We start from the raw sequence: 14,632 nt of genomic DNA, 5'->3' as shown, positions 1-14,632 counted from the left end.
ACTCTGGAACCTCTGTTTTGCCTCCCTGTACTGCAATTGCCACCTTTGTCTCTCCTGCCAGACGACACTGCGCTGGTAGTGCCTCCTTAGCCTCCTGACAGATTGGCGTAGATCTTCCAGTTCAGGCGACCACGGTGACGGAGAAGCCGCCATGGCCTTCCTCCTGATCGGTACAGCAGCCCTCACCGCCCTGGTTACTGCAGTTACTAGTTCATCTGCTCTGTTGTCTACGTTTATGTCTTGTTGTATGTCATCTTCCGGTAATGGAGGAATGTCGCACTCCCTCGCCAGGCGTTCCCAGTCAGCTTTCCTGTAGTTAAATTGTATTTCCCACCCCATGGCCCAGCGGCACTCTCTCTCCCCTACTGTGAAAGTTATTAAGTTATGGTCGCTAGTGGTGGCGTTTCCTAGTACTTTCCAATTTTGTATGATGTTTGTTACATTTGGTGTCACGAGAGTGACATCAATATTTGTACCCTGCCCTCCTCCTGCCGTGTAGGTAGGAGGATTACCAGGCCTGTTGGCCACCACGAGTTGCGACGCCATAATGTATTCTTCCACCTTTTCTCCATTTGCGTCTCTTGTGCCACTGAACCATAGGGGGGACTTGGCATTAATATCAGCTGTTATTACAATTTTCCTTCCCCGCAACGCCGTGGTCACCCTCATCAGGTGGTCTAGGTGTATTTCAATGTCATCTCCATACTGGAAGTACATATTAATGATGGTGATGATTCCTGCTGGAGATTGGAGCTCCACGACGTTGCAATGGGGAGTTGTAAACTGAGAGAGTGTGGTTACTCTCACGAGTTTGTTTGTAATTATAATTGCCGCCCTTGGGTCTTCTCCTCTGCTTATTACTTGCCATGTGGCGGCAGCAAATGCGACTTTCCCAGCTTGGGAGTACGGCTCCTGCAGACAGAGCACATCCAATCTCCTCTCCTCCACCTCCCTTCGCAGTTCCTGCATCACAAGTCGACTATTATGAGTGTTTAGTTGTCCTATGTTTATTTTGGTCATTATGGAAAGTAGGTGTGTACTCGGTCATGTGGCCAGGTCTTAGTCCAGTCGAACGCAATTCGTCCATTCGCCAAAACTGCCTGTTCATAGATGTCGTTTAGGTCGAATTTCTCGCCCCTTCTTTCAAACACCTTTCTTAACAAGTCTCGCAGGGCTCCAAAGTCAGTGGGGAGATTCACTGATTTTAGTTGAATTCTGTCCACAGCCTCCATCACCGAGAAGGTTATCTTTCGTCCCTCTTCGTGTCCTACACGAACCACATGTCTCAGGGCAGTGGTCAGGGTAGCCGGCTGCTCAAGTCTTGCTAGTTGCATGGTGTACTCCAAGTTGGGGTACACTCTTACAGGGTCCACAGGTGGTAGTCTAACTACTGGAGTACCCTGTGTGGGAGAACTTGTACTAGAGCTACTGGTTATCAAGTTTTCCTGTATCGGTTGAATGACATTTTTCTGCTCCTTTCTGGAAACTGCCACAGCCACAGGATGCCCTTGCCGTTTCTGGTGTTCTGTCGGCTCTGCTCCCCGGCTTTCGGAGGAGGGAGCTGCAGCTATGGGGGGGTCTGTCTGTATTGCCATATTTATGATATAGATCTCAGTCTGTGTGGCTCTATTTTCAGTTTTCTCGGTGCTCGTAAGCGACCTTAAGAACAACTTAAACTTGTTAGCCCTCATAGCATCCCTCCTCCTTTTGCTCGGGGACTTATGTTTCGGCATCCTGTTCAGTATGCCGGGCTCACCCATAATCAGTCCTGGAAATCAGTCTTTGTTCAAGCATCCTGTATGTTGGGCAGTTTCGACCTGTGGCTCCGCATGATTTCTTGCCTCGGTTCCTGCATGGTATGCAGATTGCCGCTGCCTTGCAGTCTTTACGGTTGTGACCGTTCTCTCCACATTTTGTGCAGGCCGACTCCCTGGTGCACAGCCTGAGAATGTGGTCCAAGTCGCCACAGTTGTGGCAACGAGGTACCACGACATAGTCCCTAGTGTTGATGGCATGAAAGCCAACATATATTTTGCCCATTGTCGTAATGCTTTTCCACATCCGCGCTGTAACCTCAGCGACGTGATGTACCACATCTCGACCCCGTGGACCTGTCTTGAATCTGAGTTTAAAACAGTCTTTGAACTCTTCTTCACTCAGATGCTCAAAGTTTTGTTTTCTGATTGTGTCGCATAACTCTTCATTGGTCATTACTGTTGGAACGTCGTACAGAATCACGAGAGGGTTCCTTTTCCTTGGAGGCTCACACTTAATTACTGAATTTAATTTGTGGTTGTTCAATATTTTTTCTTTATCCTCTTCGGATGCGACTTCCACTATTACTGAATTCTTGCTAGGTTTGATTATTTTGATCTTTATTTTCTCTTTTACAGGGTCCACAGTAGTCGTAAATAGCTCCTGGATTCTTTTGACACTTGTGTCTTGGCCCGGCAGGGTCCTCAAGAAGACTGCCGTATCTGGCCTCTTAGTCACCTTATCTATGGTATCTCTGGTCGTTTTGGGCTTCGTGGGAGCTTGCGCTGCCACGGCAGCCCAGGTTTTAACTGGTTGTTTCCTCAATCGATTGATTTCTTTTTCTAATTCTTCCACCCTTCCTTCCAACTTTGCGTGGGCAATGGCCCATGCACCCAATTCATTTTTAATTGTTGAGAGTCCTGCTTGACTTATCTTTCCGTTTTTAATGTTTTGCTCCATGAGCAACGTGATTCGTGCTAATCTCTGCGTCACAGTTTCATTTTCGGCCTGTCCCGACTCATCCTGAGGAGAGGGATCAGGCGGCGCAAAAGAAGCCCGTTGAGGCGCACTCGAGTCACTCGTATCGGTTGTCGCCATGATTATACGAGTGATAAAAGAATGATGGGAGCCCGTCTCTTGCCCCGGACCGGCTCCTCTGGCATGGGGGGGGGACTTCTTGCAGCTCGCCCACCGACCTCGCCCCAAGGTCAAGGGCACTCCCGAGCTGCCGGGTTCAGCGCGCCGTCGCCAGCGCACTGGTCCCCATCGATGGCTCCGTCATCGGCGATTTCACGCGACGCTCCCCGGCAACTGCACCCCGCACTCCGGAGAGGCGGATGCACCTCTCGCCCTTCGCCGCCTACTAGCCCGAGTTTCCACCTTACGGCCAAGGACCCACTCCTACTCAGGTGGCGGGCCGGTCCCCCAGACGTTCGGCGGTCTGGACCCAGTTAACCTGGCCCAGGCGATGTCACCACCTTCTGGGTTTGGCAGAACACGCCCCGGTTACCCAGGGGCGCGGCGAGGCACCCTTGCCGACTCGCGCCGCGATCCCACGCCGACAAACGAAGTCGCCGGTATGCAGAGCTCCTGTTGGTCTGGGCCCTGCCAACAGAAAGGGACAGATGTTCGTCCCTTGACACAGCTCCCCCTGTGCCACGCACCCTTCGCTTTCGCATCGGGTTGGGTCGCAGCTCTTCCTTTTGTCGCAAGGCACCCCCGGGCAAGCCCGAGAAATGCCGAGCTTAACGTCTGGCACCACTTGAAGGCGGAAAGAGCCACTTGAGAAGCAGAGGCTATATGTGACGCATCACTTCCCCTGTGGGCACGTCCGACTGGAAGCGATACGCCCCAGTGCGAGCCCCTGTGCCTTACGGCGCGCTGGCGCGGGCTGGCCAACGCCAACGCTAACGCCAAAACGCACTGCGAGACGACAGGTCCCACGCCAGATAAAGCCTTTGCCAAAGCGGTACAGCATAAGGTGGGACGAGGCAGTCTGAATTACATTTTATAGAGGTATTTCTCACATATGTCAGAGCCTCTCGCGGTCGTCGTCGTCGTCGTCGTCGTCGTCGTCGCCGCCGCCGCTTCTGCAGAAGTAGCAAATGGCCATCGTGGCAAATGCGGCGAGGCAAGCCCTGCCTTCGATTCCGTATGCACAAAGTGTGTGGTCTTGTTTCCCAGTCTATATTTGGTCGGTCACGTAAGAGGTTGAATGTAACGAATGGGTGGGAAAGAGCAAGGGCAGCGGCTGTGTAGAACGAAAACACAAATTATCAGGGGTGTGAGCGTTTCGAGATGAGTCATATACAAGTTGCACTTGGTCGTCAGTGACTGTGTGGCCTAATGGATAAGGCGTCGGACTTCGGATCTGAAGATTACAGGTTCGAATGCTGTCACGCTCGTGTTTTATCAGTTCTGAAAAAGAAACATACCGTTTTAATGTAGCATTTGAGCAGTACGAAACCGTCTGAATGTTGCTGTTGACCATTTTCTGCTTGAAAATGCTCTTGAGCTTGAAACACACACTACAAGACCGGTGTTAACTAGCGAAATGGTCGGCAGAGTGCCGTCACCGCGAGTTTCCACTGGCACTTGCACATCTAAAACAACGTCGGAAAGTAACTCGTTCGCCTTTGGAGTCACATCAAGTATGAGTGTTAATTTTGACGCCACTAGCTCTGCAGGTTGTCATGCAATTCCTTTACCTCTCAGAAATGATTATGAAATAAAAGTGAAGTACGTGACGAGTGTGACGTTAGGAAAACATTAGGCAGCATGGAGAGATTCTGTATGGGACCACCCAACCCAAACGAGTACTGTGTGACGTGCTGCCCGGCAAGTATTCACCCAAGCAGCCCGGCTAGCTCAGTCGGTAGAGCATGAGACTCTTAATCTCAGGGTCGTGGGTTCGAGCCCCACGCTGGGCGGAACGGAATTTTGTTCCGCTGCAGATGTAAATTACCTTTTTTCTGATTAACGTGATGTAATGGAAATAGCAACTTTAAACTTTGCCTACGTCTCTGTCAGTCGCAAGGAAACTGTATTTGAAGGTGAAGGTGATTTTGTAGACATGTGTGAAAGACATGTTCTGAAATGCAAGTGTTGTTGTTTGGAGAGGACATCAGTTACGTGTCAGATGTGTAGCCAAGCAGTAATGTGTCGCCATAGCTGCAAATATTACTCGGTAATATGAAGTGTTGTCAGCTGAAGTCTGATGATCCAGACGACCGTAAGGACGAAGTACGCAAAAGTACCGCTAGGACGCGCCCCTTTAGCTCAGTGGTAGAGCACTGGACTAGTAAACCAAAGGTCGTGAGTTCCATCCTCAAAGGAAGAAGTCGAATTTTGGAAATCAGTTGCGCGTCGTGGCCGTATAGCAAACAGTATCTGTGATGACGAACAATTAGCGACATGCCTTTTACTAAGAATTACTCTCAGATGTGATTAAGGCAAATGGCGCAGATAAAGCCTTTGCCAAAGCGGTACAGCATAAGGTGGGACGAGGCAGTCTGAATTACATTTTATAGATGTATTTCTCACATATGTCAGAGCCACTCGCGGTCGTCGTCGTCGTCGCCGCCGGCGCTTCTGCAGAAGTAGCAAATGGCCATCGTGGCATATGCGGCGAGGCACGCCCTGCCTTCGATTCCGTATGCACAAAGTGTGTGGTCTTGTTTCCCAGTCTATATTTGGTCGGTCACGTAAGAGGTTGAATGTAACGAATGGGTGGGAGAGAGCAAGGGCAGCGGCTGTGTAGAACGAAAACACAAATTATCAGGGGTGTGAGCGTTTCGAGATGAGTCATATACAAGTTGCACTTGGTCGTCAGTGACTGTGTGGCCTAATGGATAAGGCGTCGGACTTCGGATCTGAAGATTACAGGATCGAATGCTGTCACGCTCTTGTTTTATCAGTTCTGAAAAAGAAACATACCGTTTTAATGTAGCATTTGAGCAGTACGAAACCGTCTGAATGTTGCTGTTGACCATTTTCTGCTTGAAAATGCTCTTGAGCTTGAAACACACACTACAAGACCGGTGTTAACTAGCGAAATGGTCGGCAGAGTGCCGTCACCGCGAGTTTCCACTGACACTTGCACATCTAAAACAACGTCGGAAAGTAACTCGTTCGCCTTTTGAGTCACATCAAGTATGAGTGTTAATTTTGACGCCACTAGCTCTGCAGGTTGTCATGCAATTCCTTTACCTCTCAGAAATGATTATGAAATAAAAGTGAAGTACGTGACGAGTGTGACGTTAGGAAAACATTAGGCAGCATGGAGAGATTCTGTATGGGACCACCCAACCCAAACGAGTACTGTGTGACGTGCTGCCCGGCAAGTATTCACTGAAGCAGCCCGGCTAGCTCAGTTGGTAGAGCATGAGACTCTTAATCGCAGGGTCGTGGGTTCGAGCCCCACGCTGGGCGGAACGGAACTTTGTTCCGCTGCAGATGTAAATTACCATTTTTCTGATTAACGTGATGTAATGGAAATAGCAACTTTAAACTTTGCCTACGTCTCTGTCAGTCGCAAGGAAACTGTATTTGAAGGTGAAGGTGATTTTGTAGACATGTGTGAAAGACATGTTCTGAAATGCAAGTGTTGTTGTTTGGAGAGGACATCGGTTACGTGTCGGATGTGTAGCCAAGCAGTAATGGGTCGCCATAGCTGCAAATATTAGTCGGTAATATGAAGTGTTGTCAGCTGAAGTCTGATGATCCAGACGACCGTAAGGACAAAGTACGCAAAAGTACCGCAAGTCGCGCCCCTTTAGCTCAGTGGTAGACCACTGGACTAGTAAATCATGGGTCGTGAGTTCCATTATCAAAGGAAGAAGTCGAATTTTGGAAATGAGTTGCGCGTCGTGGCCGTATAGCAAACAGTATCTGTGATGACGAACAATTAGCGACGTGCCTTTTATTAATAATTACTCTCAGATGTGATTAAGGCGAATGGCGCAGATAAAGCCTTTGCGAAAGCGGTACAGCATAAGGTGGGACGAGGCAGTCTGAATTACATTTTATAGATGTATTTCTCACATATGTCAGAGCATCTCGCGGTCGTCGTCGTCGTCGTCGTCGTCGTCGTCGTCGCCGCCGCCGCTTCTGCAGAAGTAGCAAATGGCCATCGTGGCATATGCGGCGAGGCACGCCCTGCCTTCGATTCCGTATGCACAAAGTGTGTGGTCTTGTTTCCCAGTCTATATTTGGTCGGTCACGTAAGAGGTTGAATGTAACGAATGGGTGGGAAAGAGCAAGGACAGCGGCTGTGTAGAACGAAAACACAAATTATCAGGGGTGTGAGCGTTTCGAGATGAGTCAAATACAAGTTGCACTTGGTCGTCAGTGACTGTGTGGCCTAATGGATAAGGCGTCGGACTTCGGATCTGAAGATTACAGGTTCGAATGCTGTCACGCTCGTGTTTTATCAGTTCTGAAAAAGAAACATACCGTTTTAATGTAGCATTTGAGCACTACGAAACCGTCTGAATGTTGCTGTTGACCATTTTCTGCTTGGAGAAATTCTTGAGCTTGAAACACACACTATAAGACCGGTGTTAACTAGCGAAATGGTCGGCAGAGTGCCGTCACCGCGAGTTTGCACTGGCACTTGCACATCTAGAACAACGTCGGAAAGTAACTCGTCCGCCTTTTGAGTCACATCAAGTATGAGTGTTAATTTTGACGCCACTAGCTCTGCAGGTTGTCGTGCAATTCCTTTACCTCTCAGAAATGATTATGAAATAAAAGTGAAGTACGTGACATTAGGCAGCATGGAGAGATTCTGTATGGGACCACCCAACCCAAACGAGTACTGTGTGACGTGCTGCCCGGCAAGTATTCACCGAAGCAGCCCGACTAGCTCAGTTGGTAGAGCATGAGACTCTTAATCGCAGGGTCGTGGGTTCGAGCCCCACGCTGGGCGGAACGGAACTTTGTTCCGCTGCAGATGTAAATTACCATTTTCCTGATTAACGTGATGTAATGGAAATAGCAACTTTAAACTTTGCCTACGTCTCTGTCAGTCGCAAGGATACTGTATTTGAAGGTGAAGGTGATTTTGTAGACATGTGTGAAAGACATGTTCTGAAATGCAAGTGTTGTTGTTTGTAGAGGACATCGGTTACGTGTCAGATGTGTAGCCAAGCAGTAAAGGGTCGCCATAGCTGCAAATATTAGTCGGTAATATGAAGTGTTGTCAGCTGAAGTCTGATGATCCAGACGACCGTAAGGACGAAGTACGCAAAAGTACCGCTAGCACGCGCGCCTTTAGCTCAGTGGTAGAGCACTGGATTAGTAAACCAGGGGTCGTGAGTTCCATCCTCAAAGGAAGAACTTGAATTTTGGAAATCAGTTGCGCGTCGTGGCCGTATAGCAAACAGTATCTGTGATGACAAACAATTAGCGACATGCCTTTTATTAAGAATTACTCTCAGATGTGGTTAAGGCGAATGTCGCAGATAAAGCCTTTGCCAAAGCGGTACAGCATAAGGTGGGACGAGGCAGTCTGAATTACATTTTATAGATGTATTTCTCACATATGTCAGAGCCTCTCGCGGTCGTCGTCGTCGTCGTCGTCGTCGTCGTCGTCGTCGTAGTCGCCGCCGCCGCCGCTTCTGCAGAAGTAGCAAATGGCCATCGTGGCAAATGCGGCGAGGCACGCCCTGCCTTCGATTCCGTATGCACAAAGTGTGTGGTCTTGTTTCCCAGTCTATATTTGGTCGGTCACGTAAGAGGTTGAATGTAACGAATGGGTGGGAAAGAGCAAGGGCAGCGGCTGTGTAGAACGAAAACACAAATTATCAGGGGTGTGAGCGTTTCGAGATGAGTCATATACAAGTTGCACTTGGTCGTCAGTGACTGTGTGGCCTAATGGAAGGCCGCGCCCCTTTAGCTCAGTGGTAGAGCACTGGACTTGTAAACCAAGGGTCGTGCGTTCCATCCTCAAAGGAAGAAATCGAATTTTCGGCCAACTATAGACAAGTACTAACTACCATACGAGCTAGTGTACGGACACATAGTATTCGACAATTAAATGAAATTCAGAGAGTGTCTTTAGCGAACGTCTCAATTACTTCCAAAGTCAATTATGTCGCCCAGATACTGCCAATACCCGCCGGCATCGCCAAACAAATTATGTCAGCAATAGGCTATTTTGTGAGCCGTGGCCACATATTTAAAATCCAGTATTACACTCTGACGCTCGCCACTAGTAATGGCGGCTTAAACTTAACGAATGTTACTAAAAATTCGCATTCTCTGTTCATATCCAATACGTTTCAACAATGGGGACAATCCGGCAGCTGTATCGCCGCGCACTTGCTATCTGAAATAGCTCCAGATGACCTCTCTCCACCCATTAATGTGCAACACATACCGAGCGGACTTTACCATTTACGATGGTTTTTAATAGAATATAGCTATCTACATTCAAGAATTCCGGAAAAAGACATGACAAACGTAAAAGAAATATATGGCAAATTGATGGGAGAAAAGAAGAACGACAAAATAGAACAAAACTATCCATGTTCTAACTGGAAAGTGATATGGGCAAATATTCATAACCGTAACTTAGCTACTCATCTGAAAGCAACATGGTACTTTGTTGTAAATAGGAAAGTTGCAACCAACTCGTAACTTCATACGATCCACTTAGCGGATTTGCCTTTGTGTGCCACGTGTAGTTTAATTGATAACGAAGAACATCGTTTCGTGTGTGACAAGGTTAAAGATATATGGCTGAATGTCCGACGAAAGCTGGCACTCATCCTTCGAACGTCACCTAACGCTATAACGCCTGCGGACTTTTTGACACCGGATGATGTAACCTTTCCTAACACGAAACGCAACGCAGTCAATTGGCTGAAAGCGGCAACGGTACATTACCTCTTCACGACGGAAGAGAAAAGCCAAGAGGATTTTTGGATCTATCTGCTAACTGAGCATCACATGTTACTGAAGACTAGTAAATATAAAGAAACATACGCAAATTTTTTAATCAAGACCTTGATGTAAAAGAATTAACAAGAAATATCTGCGGACACAGAAGACAAACGTAAGAGAATGATCACCACTACTAACTTACTTTACAATAGTGGAAAAAAAAATTATTTTAGTTTTTACCGGAATTGCCGTTCTTTGAGTTCAACGTTTATTAATTTATTTTTCAAGAAGCCATTATAAATAGTTGCTTATCACCGAATATGGTTTGCTTTTTAAGCATTTTCAGAGAGAAGAGGCAGTTTCGGAATGCCCTCTGACGTTTCTTTGTCAAGGAAGCCTATTTGCTTTAAGTGTGACAACAAAAAACAGCGATGAAGAAGGAAACAAACTGAACATAACTTCTGTTTCTACCTACTGAAGACTTCATTCTTTTTTCACATTATCAATAAGCCCAAAGAAGGGGTACATTAGTTTCTCCACGATAAAGGGATTAACTTTGTCTCATCAGTTTATGGTTATGTACATGGCGTGAGAAGCCGACGCCGATGAAGGCGAATTATGGAGAGCGCAAGGATGGGCTAAAAGGGGTGATGGGAGGCCCTAAAAAAAACAAAAAAAAAAAAATTGGATAAGGCGTCGGACTTCGGATCTGAAGATTACAGGATCTAATGCTGTCACGCTCGTGTTTTATCGTTTCTGAATAAGAAACATACCGTTTTAATGGAGCATTTGAGCAGTACGAAACCGTCTGAATGTTGCTGTTGACCATTTTCTGCTTGGAGATGCTCTTGAGCTTGAAACACACACTACAAGACCGGTGTTAACTAGCGAAATGGTCGGCAGAGTGCCGTCACCGCGAGTTTCCACCAGCACTTCCACATCTAAAACAACGTCGGAAAGTAACTCGTTCGCCTTTTGAGTCACATCAAGTATGAGTGTTAATTTTGACGCCACCAGCTCTGCAGGTTGTCATGCAATTCCTTTACCACTCAGAAATGATTATGAAATAAAAGTGAAGTACGTGACATTAGGCAGCATGGAGAGATTCTGTATGGGACCACCCAACCCAAACGAGTACTGTGTGACGTGCTGCCCGGCAAGTATTCACCGAAGCAGCCCGCCTAGCTCAGTCGGTAGAGCACGAGACTCTTAATCACATGGTCGTGGGTTCGAGCCCCACGCTGGGCGGAACGGAATTTTGTTCCGCTGCAGATGTAAATTACCGTTTTTCTGATTAACGTGATGTAATGGAAATAGCAACTTTAAACTTTGCCTACGTCTCTGTCAGTCGCAAGGAAACTGTATTTGAAGGTGAATGTGATTTTGTAGACATGTGTGAAAGACATGTTCTGAAATGCAAGTGTTGTTGTTTGGAGAGGACATCGGTTACGTGTCCGATGTGTAGCCAAGCAGTAATGGGTCGCCATAGCTGCAAATATTAGTCGGTAATATGAAGTGTTGTCAGCTGAAGTCTGATGATCCAGATGACCGTAAGGACGAAGTACGCAAAAGTACCGCTACGACGCGCCCCTTTAGCTCAGTGGTAGAGCACTGGACTAGTAAACCAAGGGTCGTGAGTTCCATCCTCAAAGGAAGAACTTGAATTTTGGAAATCAGTTGCGCATCGTGGCCGTATAGCAAACAGTATCTGTGATGACGAACAATTAGCGACATGCCTTTTATTAAGAATTACTCTCAGATGTGATTAAGGCGAAAAAAAAAAAAAAAATTCTTTATTTCCATAAACAATGTTAATTTTACATCTAGCCCACTGCCTTATTTGATTAGTGGGCCAAGTTAGTTATACAAGGATAATTAGCAGCTAATTCTAAGTTCTATGTAGTAACTAGTTAGTATATAAGTGAACAGTAAGCAATGGGCAACATTATTGTTAGTCTACTACAAACATTTAATCTTTAGACTAGTTACTAATCCTACAGCGTTACAGTTGTGTCAGCTAATTTATATAAATCTACTATAGAGCCTCGCTCATTGAGCTAACCCCAATGAGCGTGCCCCTGACACTGGGCAGGCCGAGATGGTAATCGCTGCAGGTTACTAATAATAGTATCTAAAAACTAAGTCCTACAACTAACTTATCCTAATGTCAAGTCCGGTGCGTTGTCTGGTTTGGTAAGGCTGCACCCCACCCCCCCAGAATCCTGTGGCGCGGCGGATTCAGACTGAGGAAGTCGGCCTTTCCGCGCCCAGGCGGTTTGGGAGTAGGGTATCAAACTCAATCTGTGTCCTAGTTTATCTCTTTTTGTGCTACTATAGGTCTTTCAGGTAGTCCTTTAGGACTTTCTGAGATACCGCGTTAGCCAGTTTGTTTATGATGTCGAAAGTGTCGCGATGTCTGATTAGTCTAAAAGTGTCGTTGTGTGGTAGTTGGTCCCGCAGTACTGAGGCCACATCATTGAAAAGGGGGCACTCGTAGACTACATGGTCAGGAGTACCCTCCGGAACACCACAGTCACACGCAGGTGTCGCCTTTTTACCAAATCGACATAGATATGTCGAGTACGGTCCATGTCCAGTGAGGAAGTGGATGAGTCCCCGGGATGGATCGAAATGTGACATTTCCATCCTTTCCCTAACATCTGGTAGGAGCTCAAAGGTACGACGCCCTGTTTCTTCGGTTTCCCACGAAAGTTGCCATAGCAGCTCCCCTTTTTTCCTAATTTCTACTTTGTTTTCTGTCCTGCTGCCCAGAATTTCCTCGGTTTTTTCCAAATTCCCCTTTTTAGTCCAGTAACAAGCGGCCTGCTCCCGAATTTTGATATCCAGGGGGCAAAGCCCCATAATAACTAACAGGGCTCCTCCCGGTGTAGTTCTGTATGCCCCCACTGATCTCAGGATCATATTTCTCTGCACTCTCCTCACTGTCATGGCGGGCACCACCCTCGTGAGCCTGTGTGCCCAGACTCCGGATCCGTAACCCACTATGGATGTTAGTATACTGTTATGATAGAGTTTGATGAGATGTGGTGGAAGATGAAACCGCTTATGCCCAATGGAGATGAGGTTGTTGAGTACCTGTAAAGCTCTTTGAGTTACGGTTTCGATGTGTCTACTAAAAGTCCACCTTTCATCAATGATGATACCTAGATAGCGTGTCTCACGTCGCCGGAGAACTGGTGTTCCATCTATCCTAACAGTTGGGTTACGAGCTAATTGTCCCTTTAGAAGAAGATAGGTAGACTTGGCCGGTGAAATTGTCATTTTTGTCTTGCGGCACCACAGTTGGAGTGTGTTTGTTGCTCTCTCGATCTTTGGCTCTATGTCCTCTCGGCTACGGCCGCCGACCAGTAGGAGGAGATCATCTGCGTAAGCTATCACCTCCAGCACTTCGTCACTTTGTTGTAATGTATCTAGTAAGGGTTCCATGTGGATGTCCCAGAACAGCGGACCCAGTACGGAACCCTGGGGACATCCCTTGGTGATAGTTTTCCTTACTCTTGTGCTAGCAGATGATAGCCAGACCTCCCGATCTTCACAATAGCTCCTCAGACAGCCATATAGCGGCCCTGGACACTCCTTCTCCCTTAAGCAGGAGAAGAGCGAAGGCCACCACAGGTTGTCGAAGGCGCCACTTATATCCACCATGATGCCAACAACGTACTTGTACGGGGTAGAGCCGCAGACCTCGGCCGCCAGGGCGATTGCATCAGATGCCGATCGTCCAGACCTGAAGCCAAACTGCCTGTTGCTCATTCCGCACAGCACTCGGTGTGCCGCCATTCTATCAGCCAGAAGTCTCTCCAGAATCTTCCCAAGCAGATCAAGCAGGCAGATAGGTCTATAAGATTTGGTTTCTGCTGGGTCTTTGTCAGCCCCTTTCTTTATAATTACCACATTTGCCCTCTTCCATATTCGAGGGAACTTTTTCTGCCTGAGGCATTCGTTATATAAGTGAGTTAGAGGGGCGACTATCTGGGGGGCCAGGAATTGCACCACTTCCGCCACAATACCGTCTGGCCCAGGAGCTTTTCCTCTTTTCAGGGAATTTATGTGGCCAGCTACCTCTTCTTCTGAGAATGGGTAGACTGCCATATCATTTTCATACGCATTGTTGTTATTCTCCCGCAGCTGCCGTTGTTCATCTGTCTCATCCGCTGTATCATCAGGCAACAGGGAGTGGAGAAGGACCTCAGCAGTTTCCTGCCAAGACCCCGTCATCCGGTCCCCATGCCTGACGGTTGAAAGCTCCATCGGAGAACGGATCTTTTCCCGGACAAGCCTGTAGGGAACTCCCCATGGGTCTAATGCTAGTTGGTTCAGAACAAAGTGTTCCCAACTTTTTGTTCTAACTTCCCGTAGCTGTTTTTGGAAGTTATCTTTGGCTTCCCGGTAAAGCTGCAGCCATCTTTGTCTTTCTTGCCAGACGACACTGCGCTGGTAGTGCCTCCTGAGCCTTCTGACCGACCGGCGCATCTCCTCTAGTTCAGCAGACCATGGTGATGGAGAGGCCGCCATGGCCCTCCTCCTAGTAGGTACGGCTGCTTTGACTGCTCGAGTTATTACTGAGACCAGTTCTTCGGCTCTGTTGTCAACGTCAAAGTGTCTGTGGTCGTCACCTTCTGATATTGGAGGAATGTCGCACTCCCCAGCAAGTCTCTCCCAGTCGGCTCTATTGTAATTGTATTGTATTTCCCACCCCATGGCCCAGCGGCTCTCGCCATCTCCTATGTTGAAAGTAATGAGATTGTGGTCACTTGTAGTGGCATTCTCAACTACTTTCCATTGCTGGATTAGGTATGCTGCGTTTGGCGTAGCCAGGGTCACGTCGATGTTTGTGCCTTGGCCCCCTCCCGCTGCATAGGTCGGAGGGTTGCCTGGCTTGTTAGCCACTACAAGCTGCAAGGCCATGATGGCTTCTTCTGCCTTCTCTCCATTGGGATCCCTGGTGCCGCTGTACCATAAGGGGGAT

The 14,632-nt window shown here is 47.7% G+C and overlaps 4 non-coding genes across 4 annotated transcripts; all 4 read left to right on the top strand.

Moving 5' to 3' along the window:
- The first annotated feature begins 4,612 nt into the window (after window positions 1-4,612).
- Trnak-cuu (transfer RNA lysine (anticodon CUU)) lies at window positions 4,613-4,685 on the top strand. The gene has a single exon. It is a non-coding gene; the product is annotated as a tRNA-Lys (tRNA).
- A 1,428-nt stretch (window positions 4,686-6,113) lies between these two features.
- Trnak-cuu (transfer RNA lysine (anticodon CUU)) lies at window positions 6,114-6,186 on the top strand. The gene has a single exon. It is a non-coding gene; the product is annotated as a tRNA-Lys (tRNA).
- A 1,425-nt stretch (window positions 6,187-7,611) lies between these two features.
- Window positions 7,612-7,684, top strand: Trnak-cuu (transfer RNA lysine (anticodon CUU)). The gene has a single exon. It is a non-coding gene; the product is annotated as a tRNA-Lys (tRNA).
- Window positions 7,685-10,817: 3,133 nt separating this feature from the next.
- On the top strand, window positions 10,818-10,890 carry Trnak-cuu (transfer RNA lysine (anticodon CUU)). Its single transcript has one exon. It is a non-coding gene; the product is annotated as a tRNA-Lys (tRNA).
- The last annotated feature ends 3,742 nt before the right edge of the window (window positions 10,891-14,632 follow it).

Source organism: Schistocerca gregaria, unplaced genomic scaffold (assembly GCF_023897955.1).
Source record: "Schistocerca gregaria isolate iqSchGreg1 unplaced genomic scaffold, iqSchGreg1.2 ptg000066l, whole genome shotgun sequence".
NCBI lineage: Eukaryota > Metazoa > Arthropoda > Insecta > Orthoptera > Acrididae > Schistocerca > Schistocerca gregaria.
This window is presented reverse-complemented; position numbering and strand designations above follow the sequence as displayed.